Genomic DNA, 19271 nt, shown 5'->3' on the forward strand with positions numbered 1-19271 from the left:
TGCTTGTAAAGTGTGTGTTGCACCCCCTTCAGCCAGCGTATGAAGCTACTTACTGCTTTAGTTCAAGAAGCAGATGTTTGTGCTTTGGTGCTGAAGGTCTTAGGTGCAAATCCTACTGATGAACCGTTACTTGTTATCTCTCTAGCATCCCAATTCAGGAAAGCGCTGCAACATGTGGATTCCTCTTCAGGACAACAGTTAACATTAAAATGCAAGGAAATCCAAAATGTGTTCCTCAGAAAGAGAAAATATTTTCAAGGGTCTGCAGCTGGTATGTGGAGTGGGTCCAGAGGCAGCATAGATTACTTACCATTGTCACCAACAAAAGCAGATAAAATAAAAGATATAGTTGCACCCATATTGTCTCTCTGAGCTCTCAAAAAGTCATTTCTGCCTCCAAGCATCAGTGAGTGACTACATTAAAATGTAAATTGAATGTAAAATCCCTCACTGCTGGGGCGAGGGAATGCAAATAGAGCATTGTCAACAGAGATGCTTATGCTACTAGCCCTGTGTCACAAATGGTCCCTAGGGGGTTGGGTAGGATTGTATTGGGGCAGTTAGTGTGGCCACACTGCTAATTTTAGGTGTGAGCTAGAATATATCTACCTCCCAGCTACTATGTAGATGTACTCAAAAGATTAAATTCATCCTGGTGCAGCACAAAGCCTGATCACCATTTGAGTCCCAACTAGAATTAGGACATCTTAGCGCTCTACTTTGCTGCCATTTCTGCCTATAGCCATGTAAATTCTGGCCCTGAGCTAGTTCTGGGAGATGATTTAGTATACAGCACTTCTTATTTTTAAAGCATAATGTTGCAATTAAAATTTGGATGATCAGTTAAGATATTGTCAAAAAGCCATTATGATTATAGGTCATATATAGGGCTGTCGATAATCAGAGTTAACTCCTATGATTAACTCAAAGATATTAATTGTGGTGAAAAAATTAATTTTGATTAATCATACTGTTACACAACAGAATACCAATTGACATTTATTAAATATTTTGGGATTTTTTCTACATTTTCAAATATATCGATTTCACTTACAACACGGAATATAAAGTGTACATTTTATATTACTTTTGATTACAAATAGTTGCCCTGTAAAAATGATTAACAAAAGAAATAATATTTTTCAATTCACCTCATACAAGTACTGTAGTACAATCTCTTTATTACAAAAGTGCCACCTACAAAGGTAGGGTTTTTTTGTTACATGACTGCATTAAAAAACAAAACAATATAAAACTTTAGAGCCTACAAGTCCACTTAGTCCTACTTCTTGTGCAGCCAATTGCTAAGAGAAACAAGTTTACATTTACAGGCAATAATGCTGCCCACTTCTTAATTACAATGTCACCTGATGGTGAGAATAGGTGTTCACATAGCACTGTTGTAGCTGGCAATGCATATGTGCCAGATGCACTAAAGATTCATATGCCTCTTCATGCTTCGGCCATCGTTCCAGAGGATTTGTTTCCATGCTGATGACACTCATTAAAAAAATAATGCATTAATTAAATTCGTGACTGAACTCCTTGGGGGAGAATTGTAAGTCTTCTGCTCTGTTTTACCCACATTCTGCCATATATTTCACGTTATAGCAGTCTCGGATGATGATACAGCATATATTGTTCATTTGAAGAACACTTTCACTGCAAATTTGAGAAAATGCAAAGAAGATACCAATGTGACATTTCTACAGATTGCTATAGCACTCGACCCAAGATATAAGAATTGGAAGTGCCTTCCAAAATCTGAGAAGGATGAGGTATGAAGCATGCTTTCAGAAGTCTTAAAAGAGCAACACTCTGATGCAAAAACTGCAGAACTCAAACCACCAAAAAAAATCAACCTTCTGCTGGTGGCTGACTCAGATGATGAAAATGAGCGTGCGTCGGTCACACTGCTTTTGAATCATTATCAAGCAAACCCATCATCAGCATGGAGGCACGTCCTCTGGCATGGTGGCTGAAGCATCAAGGAACATATAAATCTTTAGCGCATCTGGCATGTAAATATCTTGTGATGCCAGCTACAACAGTGCCAACAAAAAAACAAAATTAATAGTATTTTTCATTTCACCTTGCCTGTTCTCACTTTCAGGTGACATTGTAAACCAGAAGGAGGCAGCATTATCTTCTGCAAATGTAAACAAACTTGTTTGTCTGAGTGATTGGCTGAACAAGAAGTAGGACTGAGTGGACTTGTAGGCTCTAAAGTTTTACATTGTTTTATTTTTGAATGGAGGGTTTTTTTGTACATAATTCTATATTTGTAAATTCAAATTTCATGATGAAGAGATTGCACTACACTATTTGTACTAGGTGAAATGAAAAATACTATTAATTTTGTTTTTTACAGAGCAAATATTTGTAATAAAAACAAATATAAAGTGTGCACTGTACAATTTGTAATCTGTGTTTAAATTGAAATCAATATATTTCAAAATGTAGAAAACATCCAAAAATATTTAAACAAATGGCATTTAAATAAATGGCATTGAAGGAAAAGGCCCACGTAGGGACCATCCAATTGTGGAGGTAAGTGGATGGTTACACAGATGGTGTCGGAGAGAGGGCTTTGAATTCCATGACCATGGGATATTGTTGCGGGAAGAAAGATTGCTAGGAAGAGATGGGATCCACCTAACGAAGAGAGAGAAGAGTATCTTCGCAGGCAGGCTTGCTAACTTAGTGAGGAAGGCTTTAAACTAGGTTAGCTGGGGGATGGTGACCTAAGCCCTCAGGTAAGTGGGGAAGTGGGATACTGGGAGGAAACACAAGGAGGAGGGTGCAACGAAAGGGCCTCCTGATCCATATTGAGAAAGCAGGGCAATCGACTAGTTATCTCAGGTGCATGTACATGAATGCAAGAATCGTGGGAAACAAGCAGGAAGAATTGGAAGTCCTGGTACAGTCAAAGAACTATGATGTGATTGGAATAAAAGAAACTTGGTGGGATAGCTCACCTGACTGGAGTACTATCACGGATGGGTATAAATTTCAGGAAGGATAGGCAGGGGAGGAAAGGTGGAGGATCTGCACTGTGTGTAAGAGAGCATGATTGCGCCGAGCTCCAGTATGAAACCGGAGAAAAGCCTGATGAGAGTCTTTGGGTTAAGTTTAGAAGGAAGATGAACAAGGGTGATGTCATGGTGGGTGTGTGCTATAGACCACCAGACCACGAGGATGAGGTAAATGAGGATTTCTTTAGACAATTAACTGAAGTTTCCACAGCACAAGCCCTGGTTCTAATGGGGGACTTCAATCACCCTGATATCTGCTGGGAGAGCAATACAGCAGTGCACAGACAATCCAGGAAGGTTTTGAAGAGTGTTGGGGACAACTTCCTGGTGAAGCTACTAGAAGAACCAACCAAGGGTTGTTCTCCTCTTGACCTGCTGCTTACAAAGAAGGGAGAATTGGTAGCGGAAGTAGAAGTGGGTGGAAACCTAGGCAGCAGTGACCATGAGATGGTTGAGTTCAAATCCTCACAAAGGGAAGAAATGAGAGTAGCAAAATATCATTCCTGGACTTCAGAAAAGCAGCGTTTGACTCCCTCAGGGAACTGATGGGTAGGATCCCCTGGGAGGCTAATATGAGCAGGAAAGGAGTCCAGGAAATCTGGCTGTATTTTAAAGAAGCCTTATTGAGGGTGCAGGAATAAACCATCTTGATGTGCAGAAAGAATAGTAAATATGGCAGGTGACCAGCTTGGCTTAACAGTGAAACCTTCGGTGATCTTAAACACAAAAAGGAAGCTTACAAGAAGTGTAAACTTAGACAGATGACTCAGAAGGAGTATAAAAATATTGCTCGAGCATGCAGGGGTGTAATCAGGAAGGCCAAAACACACCTGGAGTTGTAGCTAGCAAGGGATGTGAAGGGTAAAAAAAGGGTTTCTACAGGTATGTTAGCAACAAGAAGAAGGTCAGGAAAAGTGTGGGACACTTGCTGAATGGGAGGGGCAACAGAGTGACACATAATGTGACAGATGATGTGGAAAAAAAGAACTCTTTGTTTGTTTGTTTTTCCCTCAGTCTTCACAGACAAGGTCAGCTCCCACACTGCTGTCCTGGGCAACACAGCATGGGGAGGAGGTGAACAGCCCTCAGTGGTGAAAGAACAGGTTAAGGACTATTTAGAAAAGCTGGACATGCACAAGTCCATAGGTCCAGATCTAATACATCTTAGGTTACTGAGGAAATTGGCTGATGTGATTGCAGAGGCATTGACCATTATCTTGGAAAAGTCATTGCAATCAGGGGAGGTCCTGTACAATTGGAAAAAGGAAATATAGTGCCCATCTTTAAAAAGGGGAAGAAGGAGAACCCAGGGAACTACAGATCGGTCATATCAATCCCTGGAAAAATCATGGAGCAGGTCCTCAAGGAAACCATTTTGAAGCACTTGGAGGAGAGGAATGTGATCAGGAACAGTCAACATGGATTCACCAAGGGCAAGTCATGCCTGACCAACCTAATTGCCTTCTGTGATGAGAAGACTGCCTCTGTGGATATGGGGAAAGCGGTGGACATGATATATCTTGACCTTAGCAAAGCTTTTGATACTGTCTCCAACAGTATTCTTGGATTGGATGAATGGATTATAAGGTGGATGAGATAACTGGCTAGATTTTCGGGCTCAACGGGTAGTGATCAATGGCTCAATGTTTAATTGGCAGCTGGTATCAAGCAGAGTGCCCCAAAATTCGGTCCTGGGGCCAGTTCTGTTCAACATATTTATTAATGATCTGGATGATGGGATAGATTGCACTCTCAGCAAGTTCACGGTGATAGTAAGGTGTGGGGAGAGGTAGGTATGCTGGAGGGTAGAGATAGGGTCCAGATTGACCTAGACAAATTGGAGGATTGAGCCAAAAGAAATCTGATGAGGTTCAACAAGGACAAGTGCAGAGTCCTGCACTTAGGACAGAAGAATCCCATGCATGACTACAGGATGGGGACCAATTGGCTAAGCAGCAGTTCTGCAGAAAAGAACCTGGGGATTACAGTGGATGAGAAGCTGGATATGAGTCAGCAGTGCGCCCTTGTTGCCAAGAAGGCTAACAGCATATTGGGCTGCATTAGTAGGGAGCATTGCCAGCAGATCGAAGGAAGTGATTATTTCCTGCTATTCAGCACTGGTGAGGCCACATCTGGAGTATTGTGTCCAGTTTTGGGGCCCCCACTACAGAAAGGATGTGGAAAAATTGGAGTGGAGGGCCACAAAAATGATCAGGAGGCTGAAGCATATGACTTATGAGGAGAGGCTGACAGAAATAGGCTTATTTAGTCTGCAGAAGAGAAGAGTGAGGGGGAATTTGATAGCAGCCTTCAACTGCCTGACGGGGGGTTTCAAAGAGGATGGAGCTCAGCTGTTCTCAGTGGTGGCAGATGACAGAACAAGGAGCAATGGTCTCAAGTTCCAGTGTGGGAGATCTAGGTTGGATATTAGGAAACACTATTTTACTAGGAGGGTGGTAAAGCACTGGAATGGATTACCTAGGGAGGTGGTAGAATCTCCTGCCCTAGAGGTTTTTAAAGCCCGTCTTGAAAAAGCCCTGGCTGGGATGATTTTGTTGGTGTTGGTCCTGCTTTGAGCAGGGAGTTGGACTAGATGACCTCTTGATGTCCCTTCCAACCCTAATATTCTATGATTCTATAATTCTATTATTGTTTAACAGTGTGATTAATCACAATTATTTTTTATCACTTAACAGCACTAGTCATATATATATATATATATATATATAACATCCATTTAATAAGAAAACAGCAGCATATGTGCTATATAATATTATTAATTATAACTATACTTTACATACATAATTAACAATATATATAATATAAGTAATTTTAAAAATGCATAAATATTCAGAGTGCCATCGTTAATTTCAGAACAAGTAAAAAGTACCTGTACTATTTTGACAGCTTAGAACAGAATATAGAATAAAAATAATTATACTGCCTTATTGTGTCCTTGTCCTATCCCAAGTTTAGCAACTAAAATTTGTCAACAAATCTTATGCTCTATGTACACTGATGCTTCTTATCTCCCAAGTCCCCTATATGAAATCCAGGCCCTACAGAAGTTACAGGGAATTTTGCCATTTACTTTAATGGAGTCAGGAGTTTACCCTTTCTTTCTATCTATTACCTTCCTCTTTTATGGTTAGCTCATTTTTATTTTGATCAATGATCAATATTTACTTTAAGCTTTACATGATAAGCAAAAGCTTAACGTAAAAAAAACAAATAAAAAAACCCACATTATTTAAATCTTGCCATTGAACTGACAAATTTTCCTCATGCCACACATATATCCCATCAATATATTGGTTTCAAAAGGTAACCCAGAGTGCAAGATAATATTAGTGTGGAAGAAAGTGCTTCAGGAACATGTTTTATAGCTTCAAGGAAATGTTTGTATTCCATAAAGTAGTTACAACATTTCCAATGCTGATACCATGAAAAGCACAGTAAATAGGCACATAAAACGTACATCAATTACAAGGGATTATAACTGTTGCTCTGAGGACAGCAGAACTTCATATCTATTTCTAAAGGCATTCATTTTAAATAAAAATACACATATATGCAGGAATACATGGATTTGAAAACCTGAAAATTTTAGCAGTAAGGTATCAATTTAAATATTGATATTGTTGTGTCCCTTTTTATAGCTTTTGAAAGAGAAGTACTCTGGATGGATTAGTCAATTAATCAAACTAGGGAATATTGCAAAAATCTTAACATTTACACTTGCATAATTTAAAGAATAACTCAGTTATTAAAATTGTAGACTACACTCTACATGAATGAATTTTCAAGAAGATGTACTGAACCTCTACCATGAGAAAGTCTTCTGCAATTATCACCTGTGGAGCATGCTCACTCAACCTCTCTCTCTCTGTCTCTTTTACAAAAAACCCAACCACATAGAAACAAGTGTTGGGTAGTGATATGCTACACTTGAAAGTAGGTATTTACTACTCTATTGCCATAGAGAATGTGAATACTTTGGTTAGAGCTGAGGAATTTTATTTGCACATTAGGCTAAAGTACAGGACAGTGCAACTGCTTCTCTTCTTCTCAAAGCAGAGGAGTGGTTTCCTTTCATACATTATCATTGGCTGGGGGAAACTCAGCTCCACTTCCTCCTGCCTCTTTGCTAGCTGCTAAAATGAGGAAGCAGCAGGCCTGAGAATCAGAAGTGGGAGCAACAGGGAGCAATATGGTTCCTGGTTAGGAAGTTTATGGGCAGTCTAAGACTTCCTCAGAATAGATAGAGCAACATTGGCATCTCATAGGAGAAGAATTGTCTATGCTGGGAGTCAGTGATGGTGCTCAGGTATGCAGGACTGTGAATATCTTTGTTATCCCCTGCCTCCAGTGTGAGGGTGTCTTGTCTGTGCCTGGCTGGCTAGCAGCTCCCTAACACCACCAGTTTTCAGCCACTCAAACACTCTCCTCTGGGGTATGCCAGTCCTTTCCTTACCTTTCAGGTAACATTAGTACACCCCAGTGACCAAGTCCCATTCTATTGTTCACACTTGGTATTCAGCCCATGACACTAGCTCCCCACAGAAATACCAGATGCTCTGCCTCTGAAGGAATAGTGTTCCCATTTATCAATTCTACTTTAATCCACCACTCCCTGTAAATCATACAGGCACTGTATGAGCACTTATAATAAAGCAAAAGTAGGTTTATTTAAGGTTTCAGAGTAGCAGCAGTGTTAGTCTGTATTCGCAAAAAGAAAAGGAGTACTTGTGGCACATTAGAGACTAACAAATTTATTAGAGCATAAGCTTTCGTGAGCTACAGCTCACTTCATCGGATGCATTTGGTGGAAAAAACAGAGGAGAGATTTATATACACACACAGAGAACATGAAACAATGGGTTTATCATACACACTGTAAGGAGAGTGATCACTTAAGATAAACCATCACCAACAGCGGGGGGGGAAAGGAGGAAAACCTTTCATGGTGACAAGCAAGGTAGGTTAATTCCAGCAGTTAACAAGAATATCAGAGGAACAGTGGGGGGTGGGGTGGGGGGGAGAAATACCATGGGGAAATAGTTTTACTTTGTGTAATGACTCATCCATTCCCAGTCTCTATTCAAGCCTAAGTTAATTGTATCCAGTTTGCAAATTAATTCCAATTCAGCAGTCTCTCATTGGAGTCTGTTTTTGAAGCTTTTTTGTTGAAGGATAGCCACTCTTAGGTCTGTAATCGAGTGACCAGAGAGATTGAAGTGTTCTCCAACTGGTTTTTGAATGTTATAATTCTTGACGTCTGATTTGTGTCCATTCATTCTTTTACGTAGAGACTGTCCAGTTTGGCCAATGTACATGGCAGAGGGGCATTGCTGGCACATGATGGCATATATCACATTGGTAGATGTGCAGGTGAATGAGCCTCTGATAGTGTGGTTGATGTGATTAGGCCCTATGATGGTATTCCCTGAATACATATGTGGACAGAGTTGGCAACGGGCTTTGTTGCAAGGATAGGTTCCTGGGTTAGTGGTTCTGTTGTGTGGTGTGTGGTTGCTGGTGAGTATTTGCTTCAGATTGGGGGGCTGTCTGTAAGCAAGGACTGGCCTGTCTCCCAAGATCTGTGAGAGTGATGGGTCGTCCTTCAGGATAGGTTGTAGATCCTTGATGATGCGTTGGAGAGGTTTTAGTTGGGGGCTGAAGGTGATGGCTAGTGGCGTTCTGTTGTTTTCTTTGTTGGGCCTGTCCTGTAGAAGGTGACTTCTGGGTACTCTTCTGGCTCTGTCAATCTGTTTCTTCACTTCAGCAGCTGGGTATTGTAGTTGTAGGAATGCATGATAGAGATCTTGTAGTTGTTTGTCTCTGTCTGAGGGGTTGGAGCAAATGCGGTTATATTTCTGGATTTCTACATAGAGTGCTTCCGCCGACGTGCACGAGCTGAAATTGTGGAAAAGCAGCATCCTTTTCTTTTTAGGTTTATTTAAGAAAGAGAAAAGATTGAACTAGAAACAAAAGAGATCAGTGGAAAGAAATAGTTGCACTAGAAAACAAAATCATAAAATGTGAACCTGGGTCTACACTTTTTAATAGTTACCTTTCCTATTAAATAAAGTAGGTTCCCACTACCCAAAAGTTCAGCCTGTCACAGAGCTAGTTGACTTCACAGGAACCAGGATCCAATTTTTCATGAGTATACCTCACTCCTCAAGATGTTTCCTCAACAAAAGGATTCAGAGTATTTCTCCCTCATCTGTGTTATACTAAAACAGTATTTTATTTCTATTCATAGACAGGGGGAATCTCTGTCTTGTTGTTATGTTCCTTTTTTTACCTTCAAGAGGCTTGGTATGTTTGCAGTTTTCTCTGATTTTTTTTCCATTGAAAGTATTGAGATTGAGCAAGACCAACTAATTGAGAATTACACTGTATCATAGGCTAAACACGGGAGGGTGACAACTCCCTTCTGTCTGAAAGGGCCATTACTGAGACATAGAATCATAGAATCATAGAATCATAGAATATCTGGGTTGGAAGGGACCCCAGAAGGTCATCTAGTCCAACCCCCTGCTCAAAGCAGGACCAAGTCCCAGTTAAATCATCCTAGCCAGGGCTTTGTCAAGCCTGACCTTAAAAACCTCTAAGGAAGGAGATTCTACCACCTCCCTAGGTAACGCATTCCAGTGTTTCACCACCCTCTTAGTGAAAAAGTTTTTCCTAATATCCAATCTAAACCTCCCCCATTGCAACTTGAGACCATTACTCCTCGTTCTGTCATCTGCTACCATTGAGAACAGTCTAGAGCCATCCTCTTTGAAACCCCCTTTCAGGTAGTTGAAAGCAGCTATCAAATCCCCCCTCATTCTTCTCTTCTGCAGACTAAACAATCCCAGCTCCCTCAGCCTCTCCTCATAAGTCATGTGCTCTAGACCCCTAATCATTTTTGTTGCCCTTCGCTGTACTCTTTCCAATTTATCCACATCCTTCTTGTAGTGTGGGGCCCAAAACTGGACACAGTACTCCAGATGAGGCCTCACCAGTGTCGAATAGAGGGGAACGATCACGTCCCTCGATCTGCTCGCTATGCCCCTACTTATACATCCCAAAATGCCATTGGCCTTCTTGGCAACAAGGGCACACTGCTGACTCATATCCAGCTTCTCGTCCACTGTCACCCCTAGGTCCTTTTCCGCAGAACTGCTGCCGAGCCATTCGGTCCCTAGTCTGTAGCGGTGCATTGGATTCTTCCATCCTAAGTGCAGGACCCTGCACTTATCCTTATTGAACCTCATTAGATTTCTTTTGGCCCAATCTTCCAATTTGTCTAGGTCCTTCTGTATCCTATCCCTCCCCTCCAGCGTATCTACCACTCCTCCCAGTTTAGTATCATCCGCAAATTTGCTGAGAGTGCAATCCACACCATCCTCCAGATCATTTATGAAGATATTGAACAAAACGGGCCCCAGGACCGACCCCTGGGGCACTCCACTTGACACCGGCTGCCAACTAGACATGGAGCCATTGATCACTACCCGTTGAGCCCGACAATCTAGCCAGCTTTCTACCCACCTTATAGTGCATTCATCCAGCCCATACTTCCTTAACTGGCTGACAAGAATGCTGTGGGAGACCGTGTCAAAAGCTTTGCTAAAGTCAAGAAACAATACATCCACTGCTTTCCCTTCATCCACAGAACCAGTAATCTCATTATAAAAGGCGATTAGATTAGTCAGGCATGACCTTCCCTTGGTGAATCCATGCTGACTGTTCCTGATCACTTTCCTCTCCTCTAAGTGCTTCAGGATTGATTCTTTGAGGACCTGCTCCATGATTTTTCCAGGGACTGAGGTGAGGCTGACCGGCCTGTAGTTCCCAGGATCCTCCTTCTTCCCTTTTTTAAAGATGGGCACTACATTAGCCTTTTTCCAGTCATCCGGGACTTCCCCCGTTCGCCACGAGTTTTCAAAGATAATGGCCAAGGGCTCTGCAATCACAGCCGCCAATTCCCTCAGCACTCTCGGATGCAATTCGTCCGGCCCCATGGACTTGTGCACGTCCAGCTTTTCTAAATAGTCCCTAACCACCTCTATCTCTACAGAGGGCTGGCCATCTCTTCCCCATTTTGTGATGCCCAGCACAGCAGTCTGGGAGCTGACCTTGTTAGTGAAAACAGAGGCAAAAAAAGCATTGAGTACATTAGCTTTTTCCACATCCTCTGTCACTAGCTTGCCTCCCTCATTCAGTAAGGGGCCCACACTTTCCTTGGCTTTCTTCTTGTTGCCAACATACCTGAAGAAACCCTTCTTGTTACTCTTGACATCTCTTGCTAGCTGCAGCTCCAGGTGCGATTTGGCCCTCCTGATATCTTTCCTACATGCCCGAGCAATATTTTTATACTCTTCCCTGGTCATATGTCCAACCTTCCACTTCTTGTAAGCTTCTTTTTTATGTTTAAGATCCGCTAAGATTTCACCATTAAGCCAAGCTGGTCGCCTGCCATATTTACTATTCTTTCGACTCATCGGGATGGTTTGTCCCTGTAACCTCAACAGGGATTCCTTGAAATACAGCCAGCTCTCCTGGACTCCCTTCCCTTTCATGTTAGTCCCCCAGGGGATCCTGGCCATCTGTTCCCTGAGGGAGTCAAAGTCTGCTTTCCTGAAGTCCAGGGTCCGTATCCTGCTGCTTGCCTTTCTTCCCTGCGTCAGGATCCTGAACTCAACCAACTCATGGTCACTGCCTCCCAGATTCCCATCCACTTTTGCTTCCCCCACTAATTCTACCCGGTTTGTGAGCAGCAGGTCAAGAAAAGCGCTCCCCCTAGTTGGCTCCCCTAGCACTTGCACCAGGAAATTGTCCCCTACGCTTTCCAAAAACTTCCTGGATTGTCTATGCACCGCTGTATTGCTCTCCCAGCAGATATCAGGAAAATTAAAGTCACCCATGAGAATCAGGGCATGTGATCTAGTAGCTTCCGTGAGTTGCCGGAAGAAAGCCTCATCCACCTCATCCCCCTGGTCCGGTGGTCTATAGCAGACTCCCACCATGACATCACTCTTGTTGCACACACTTCTAAACTTAATCCAGAGACACTCAGGTTTTTCCACAGTTTCGTACCGGAGCTCTGAGCAGTCATACTGCTCCCTTACATACAGTGCTACTCCCCCACCTTTTCTGCCCTGCCTGTCCTTCCTGAACAGTTTATAACCATCCATGACTGTACTCCAGTCATGTGAGTTATCCCACCAAGTCTCTGTTATTCCAATCACGTCATAATTCCTTGACATCACCAGGACCTCCAGTTCTCCCTGCTTGTTTCCAAGGCTTTGTGCATTTGTATATAAGCACTTGAGATAACCTGTTGATCGCCCCTCATTCCCAGTATGAGGCAGGAGCCCTCCCCTCACAGACATTCCTGCCTGTGCTTCCTCCCGGTATCCCGCTTTCCCACTTACCTCAGGGCTTTGGTCTCCTTCCCCCGGTGAACCTAGTTTAAAGCCCTCCTCACTAGGTTAGCCAGCCTGCTGGCAAAGATGTTCTTCCCGCTCTTCGTAAGATGGAGCCCGTCTCTGCCCAGCACTCCTCCTTCATGGAACACCATCCCATGGTCAAAGAATCCAAAGCCTTCTCTCCGACACCACCTGCGTAGCCATTCGTTGACCTCCACAATTCGACGGTCCCTACCCAGGCCTTTTCCTTCCACGGGGAGGATGGACGAGAACACCACTTGCGCCTCCAACTCCTTTATCCTTCTTCCCAGAGCCACGTAGTCCGCAGTGATCCGCTCAAGGTCATTCTTGGCAGTATCATTGGTGCCCACGTGGAGAAGCAGGAAGGGGTAGCGATCCGAGGGCTTGATGAGTCTCGGCAGTCTCTCCGTCACATCACGAATCTTAGCCCCTGGCAAGCAGCAGACTTCTCGGTTTTCCCGGTCAGGGCGGCAGATAGATGACTCAGTCCCCCGGAGGAGAGAGTCCCCGACCACCACCACCCGCCTTCTCCTCTTGGGAGTGGTGGTCGTGGAACCCCCAACCTCAGGACATCACATCTCATGCCTCCCAACCAGCGGAGTCTCCTTCTGCTTTCTCCCCCCAGACATATCATCTGGTCCACTCTCCGCATTGGTACCTGTGGAGAGAACATGAAAGCGGTTAGTTACCTGTGTCTGTGTTACTGGAACCCGGACATTCCGCTTACCTCTTCTGGAGGTCACATGTTGCCAAGCTTCTTCACTGGCCTCTTGGCTCCTCTGTGCAACCTGCTCTATATCTTTAGAGCTTTGTGCCCCTAGAAGGCTATCCTGAGTTTGGTCCAGGTAAATCCTCAGTCTCTCGTATATAACGCAGGGTCGTTACCTGTTGCTCCAGACCTTCAATCTTCTCTTCCAATATGGAGACCAGCTTGCACTTTGTACAGACAAAGTCGCTTCTGTCCTGTGGAAGAAAGACAAACATGGCACATCCAGTGCAGGTCACAACAGCTGAACCCCCCCCTTCCATATCACCTACCTACTATGAGCTTCCTCAGAGACGTTGGCAAGATGTAAGCCTCACTGGGCTCACTCCAGGCGAACTCCCAGGCAAACTCCTGCTGTGAGCTGCTCTGCTGTCCCCGCTGCTCAGCTGGTTCGCGAGGCTCTGGCTATTTTTAAACAGCCAGGCTTCCCTGACGCAAACACACAGACACCCTAATGCCCGCCCCCTGCAGGCTAGCAGCCAATCAGACACTCACTCAGGCTCTCTCCCTGCCCTCCCAGCAAACACACGCTCGGATACTTCCTCAGCAAGCAAACACACACACTCGGATACTTACCAGTCCCAGGCAAACTCCTGCTGTGAGCTGCTCACATATTATCCCCTGGTGACTATTTTTTACTCCAAGCATATAAAGTGTACTTTTAATACAAGTATTTTATTCCTTAGATATTATCTGTACATCCATCTCATAATGAATATGAACTTGACAAGTTGTAAGCTTTCTGTAGATACCTTAGATGTTACTCTTCATGGATATATATCCTATAAGACATATGTAGTGAGTTTATCAGGTCTGAATTGAGAGCTATTTACAAAGAAGAGAGGACTCTTTGCCTAGGAGACAGGCAAACTCCTGCTGTGAGCTGCTCACATATTATCCCCTGGTGACTATTTTTTACTCCAAGCATATAAAGTGTACTTTTAATACAAGTATTTTATTCCTTAGATATTATCTGTACATCCATCTCATAATGATTATGAACTTGACAAGTTGTAAGCTTTCTGTAGATACCTTAGATGTTACTCTTCATGGATATATATCCTATAAGACATATGTAGTGAGTTTATCAGGTCTGAATTGAGAGCTATTTACAAAGAAGAGAGGACTCTTTGCCTAGGAGACACTGTGTCACAAAGTCCAGTCTCCATTCTTCAAATGGAAAGTTTGTCTGCCCCTCTATGGAAGGAAAAAGGCAGAACATGCATCCTCTAGTCCTCTCTCTTCTCCAACATTAAAGAGAACCTGGCACCAAATTCAACTTCCATAATGAGGATCAAGGGGAAACAGAATGGCCCTTTAAGTTCCCTCTACCCCACTGACTTTCCATGGTGGATTGTATTACAGTGGAGGGTGGCTTCGAGTTCTAGGGCTGTTCTGTTACACAGTTATATTGTTTGGCCTCTATTCCCTTGTCCTCATTCTCTTCCACATACCTTGTCATATTACAAACGTTTATGTAATGTCGCTTCACCACATGCCTTCAACACTCATGGCAACCACCAGAACTGGTGAGCTTACCCTTCTTATTCTGATTTACTTTAATGTCTTCTGCTTAGCATATAAACTTCAGAGAGCTGTGCTTTCACATCAGACAAATAGGGTTGGGGTACTGAGCCAGTATCCTCACATATATCTATGCCTAGGCATCCTCTCATCAAACATCAGGGTTGGGGATGTGCTTTGACATCACTGCAGCAAGTTAAAGGTGCTGCCATTTATCTTCCCTAGCTAGCATACTGGGATATTGAATAGTTGAGATTTCCATGTCTCTTCCTAGAATTCCACAGTGGTGAAGGCAGTTGAGAAAACAAGTTGTGTACCTCCACTGAGCTCCATGTTCTCTGCACACCTTCTGCACTTTTTAATCTGTGTATCGTGAGGGAGGTATAGGTTTTATGAACAGGAAACCGCTCCTTCCTCAGGGAATATTTGTAAGAATATTTGTGTGGATTTTTCCCATTGCTCTCTCTGTGATTTTTCACACAGAAGAGTGTAATTTCCTCCCACCATATTTTCTGATGTTCTAATTATGTTGAGCTTTTTCTTTCTGCACCTCATGTTGATCTGAACAGTGTGTGTCTAGATCTATTTGTATTCCCTTTGCATAAGGCAGGGGACTTTTATTTCCTACATAATTCACAACTTTCTGCAGTGATCACACAAAGTCAATACATGCACTTAATGTAACAATAAGAAGAGAGAGAAACAAACTGTAGGTGTGTTCATTCTGTTGTAGTGATTGTTTTTAGCAAGTTATCCTGAACATGTGGTGCAGAAATTTTATTTCACTGCAGTATCATTAAATACATGAGTATAAGATACAGAAGAATTGCATTTTTATTGGTTTTCTTTTGAAAGTTCTGTAAGTATTTGAGATGAAACTGGGTAGCATTACACTGTATTCATAGAAAAATTCAGCGGTTGGACTTCCCTTATCTACCATTTTTATCAGTGTCACATCCTTTCTTTGTTTTGTTCTTTTGTCTTCCACAGCTTCCCCACTTTTGATAGGCTAGGTACTGCCCTGAGCATAAGCTACAATAACAATGGGAAAAAGAACACGCCATCCTCAGGTGCTTGAATACAGCAACAAAATCTTCCAGCCTCCTGACCCTTTAAGGGGTGGTATTGTACTGAAGAGGTCTGAGGGCCACCATTCAGGTATGCAGAATGTGCAGAGTTTGGTGCTCCTGGAAAACTCCCAGGAAGTGGATTCCAACAAGCTGTTTGGGCATGTCTACATATGGTTGAATCTACACTTGAAGCTGGAGGTGTAATTTCTAACGTAAGGAGACCTACTCCCACTAGCTCTGATCTAGATAGTACACTACAAATAGAGGGTAGCTGTGGCAGCACAAGTGGTGCGAAAGGCTAGCTGATCCATGGACATGCCTACCATATCCTATGGGTATGTACTCAGGGAAGCTGGGCTCTTCTATGACTCACATTGCAGCTGCACTCTGTTTATAGTGAGCTAGCTCAATGAAAGCTAGTGCAGATATGTCTCCTCAAGCTGGAATTTCCATCTTCAACTCAAAGTGTGGACATACCATGTGTGTGTGTGTGTGTGTTTGGATTTTGGCAAACGTTTTAATAAAATGCTCCACTTTAAAATGGCACAATGTTCTGGGAGTGTAACAGTGGCCAAATACAAAAAGGGATTCACAAGTATTTTAACGATTAGGATCAACAAGTTCAGTCATTGTTCTTCATGGGATTATATTATTTATTGTTTGCTAGTATTTGGGTGGCTTCTGGGTATTCATTAAAATGTTCATGAATCCACCATGTTTAGGAAAATGGTTATTCATCTCAAAAGTTGTACAAGGTATGCTTTTTTTCCTTCATCTTTGTTTATTATTAATTATTTGTCATTCATTATTTTCCTGCTTTAAAAGGTTCAGGCAGGAAGATATAACAATACCATGTGACTTATGTGACTCATGAAACAACTAAAATAATGAATAGCAAAGTAGAGAATAGTGGAAGCGAATAGATTGTGATCAATCTACTGACTGACATTTCTTTGCATAAATACTTATGAGTAACATACTTTCATAGTAACTAGGTCAGTCCATGAAAAATATGCAAAAAGAATAAAGGGCTACATTCATGATGATAGTTTGTGAAACACATAATTTGACCACTATTCTTTAATGTATTCACCCTTTCACATTCCACATATATTCTGGTATGTTGACCTGGAATCTGAGTTTCTTACACATCAAGGTCAGTCTCGGTAGAAGAAGGAGGATTAGATTCGAGGATGTACAGCTCATCATTACTTCAATTTGATCATTTTATATGATCAGATCTGTGATGATGAGCTCATTATAAATAGTTAGATACATTACTATTGTACAGATTATGGAACTATCATATTAACAATATTCATTTATCCATTCCCTTGGTAATGTAGCCTTCATGACAGTCTCTAGACTCAGAAAAAAAGATACAAATACATTATAACTGTTTAGAAAATGCTTTCTTTTTGCACAAAATTTTTGACTTTTTGGTGAAATATTGAAAGCCAAAAGATTTTGGTCAAAACAGTAAAAAAATGGCACAATATGGAAATGCCTCAGTTGTGCCTCATGGGAGTTGTAGTTCAGATGCCTCATGCCTCATTTTCCTGTATGGGCCAGGCTCACTGAGTGGGTTTCCTCTTCCATACCCCACCTCTTATAGAGCCATTGTGATGTATCATGGAAGTCCATGGGCATGGTACCTTGTGAAGGTGTAGTGATATTGGGAAATCACAGCCTATAAAGTAACTTAGGGGCCTACAGTGGCCCATAAACCCAAAAAGCCAGTTCCACTAAGGAAAGTGGCTATTTAATCAGTGTAATGGCATATCTGTGGATTCCAGCCCCATTCCTCCTCCTAATTGCCTCCGCCCTACCCCTAGAGCCCACTTAATTGACGGGACATAGTTTGTCTCTGTATACACTGTCAGTTGTGTTTAGTAAGAGCCAGAGGAAACCAGCTGATATGCACAACAAATTCTATTGGTCCTTCAAAATCAAGGATCTATAGTAAAAATTCTTCAGTACCATCTACTGGCAGCTTGTCTTTTAAATAACTACGTACATATATTTAGAAAGAGCAATCCTGTAACAGTGTTGACCCCGTGGTATGGGATATCAGCTCCTCTCACCTTTCCAGATAACAGCTCTTTTTCTGTGAGGTCCCTCTGTGGCCATAATGAGAGAGGCAGTGTTTGACCCTTATTGAACATTGGAGAGGAAGAATACTGTGAAATGCCAGAAGGAAAAGTGACTGGCTTTAAAGAGAAACACTAACAAAAAAAAATGCTCTGTTCCAAGAAAACAAAAAAAAATGAAAACAATTTCTATCACGACTAACGAATAACAGCTAAAATAACACACTGACCTCTTCAATTTAGAGATGAAGGCTTCCTGGTCTGAGACTAATGGATGGAAAATTCAAATGAGTGCTTTCTGATCCACCTCTGATTCCCTAAACACTGGCCTAAACCATTGAGTCTATAAAATATTATATTTTACCCCTCTCTATAAAAAGAAACAAAAGAAAATCCAGTCAAAATAATATTTTTTGACTGATCTATCATCTTCCCTTGGTATACACTAATCTTAGCCAAATATTATCATAATCTCCATATACAAAAAATTAAAGTACCTGAATGTTTCAATGCATTGTCTTAGACCTTACAAAATTTGCAATATGCAGGCCTCTGTCCAAACTCCATAAAACTTGATGATATTAGATCACTCATGCATGAGTAGAGATACTCCTAATTATATATAATCATAAAGTAGAGATAACAGTAGGGGAAAAGTTTTAAAAATATTCATTGAAATTCAGAAGTAAATTTTGATTCATTCACAATCACAACTGTTTTTTTAAAAAAATTTCCCCACAAATACTTAAGCATTTGAGCTTTACCAGCATGAATTTTCATGATAAGAACATTTTTGGCTCAAATGTTCCAGTATGCATTCAAAGCAAATTTCAAATAGCACATTGGACTCCAAAATGTGTAATAAAGTGCTGAACTGATGATTTACATATATGACATTATTTCTGATTTCTGAATATATGATCAACACAATTAGCCAGCACCTAGAGAATGGTCAAGTGTACAAATTGAAAATTATGCTGTGTTGGCTAGTTGCATACATGAACTTATTGACATGTTATAGTGTGTGTTGCATTGCTAAGTCCATATTCAGTTGTAATACTCACATTTGTAATTTGAATACTTTGTAGGCCAATAACTATTTGTTGTAAGAATATGTGATGAATTACAGATAATGAATAAAGCAGAGATTTTTTCAGCTTGGGCAAAGAGAATTTACTGACAGAAACACATTAAAATTTCTGAACACACAATTTGTTTCAAAATATTTGCTTGGCTTTATCCTAGGGCCCTTGCTTACTCAATGACCGTTAAGTGCCTTTGCTACTCTAGATACATATCTTATTTTACAAGAACTCAGAGAGGAATTTGTAAATATTTGC

Source organism: Dermochelys coriacea, chromosome 1, assembly GCF_009764565.3.
Source record: "Dermochelys coriacea isolate rDerCor1 chromosome 1, rDerCor1.pri.v4, whole genome shotgun sequence".
Taxonomy (NCBI): Eukaryota; Metazoa; Chordata; order Testudines; family Dermochelyidae; genus Dermochelys; species Dermochelys coriacea.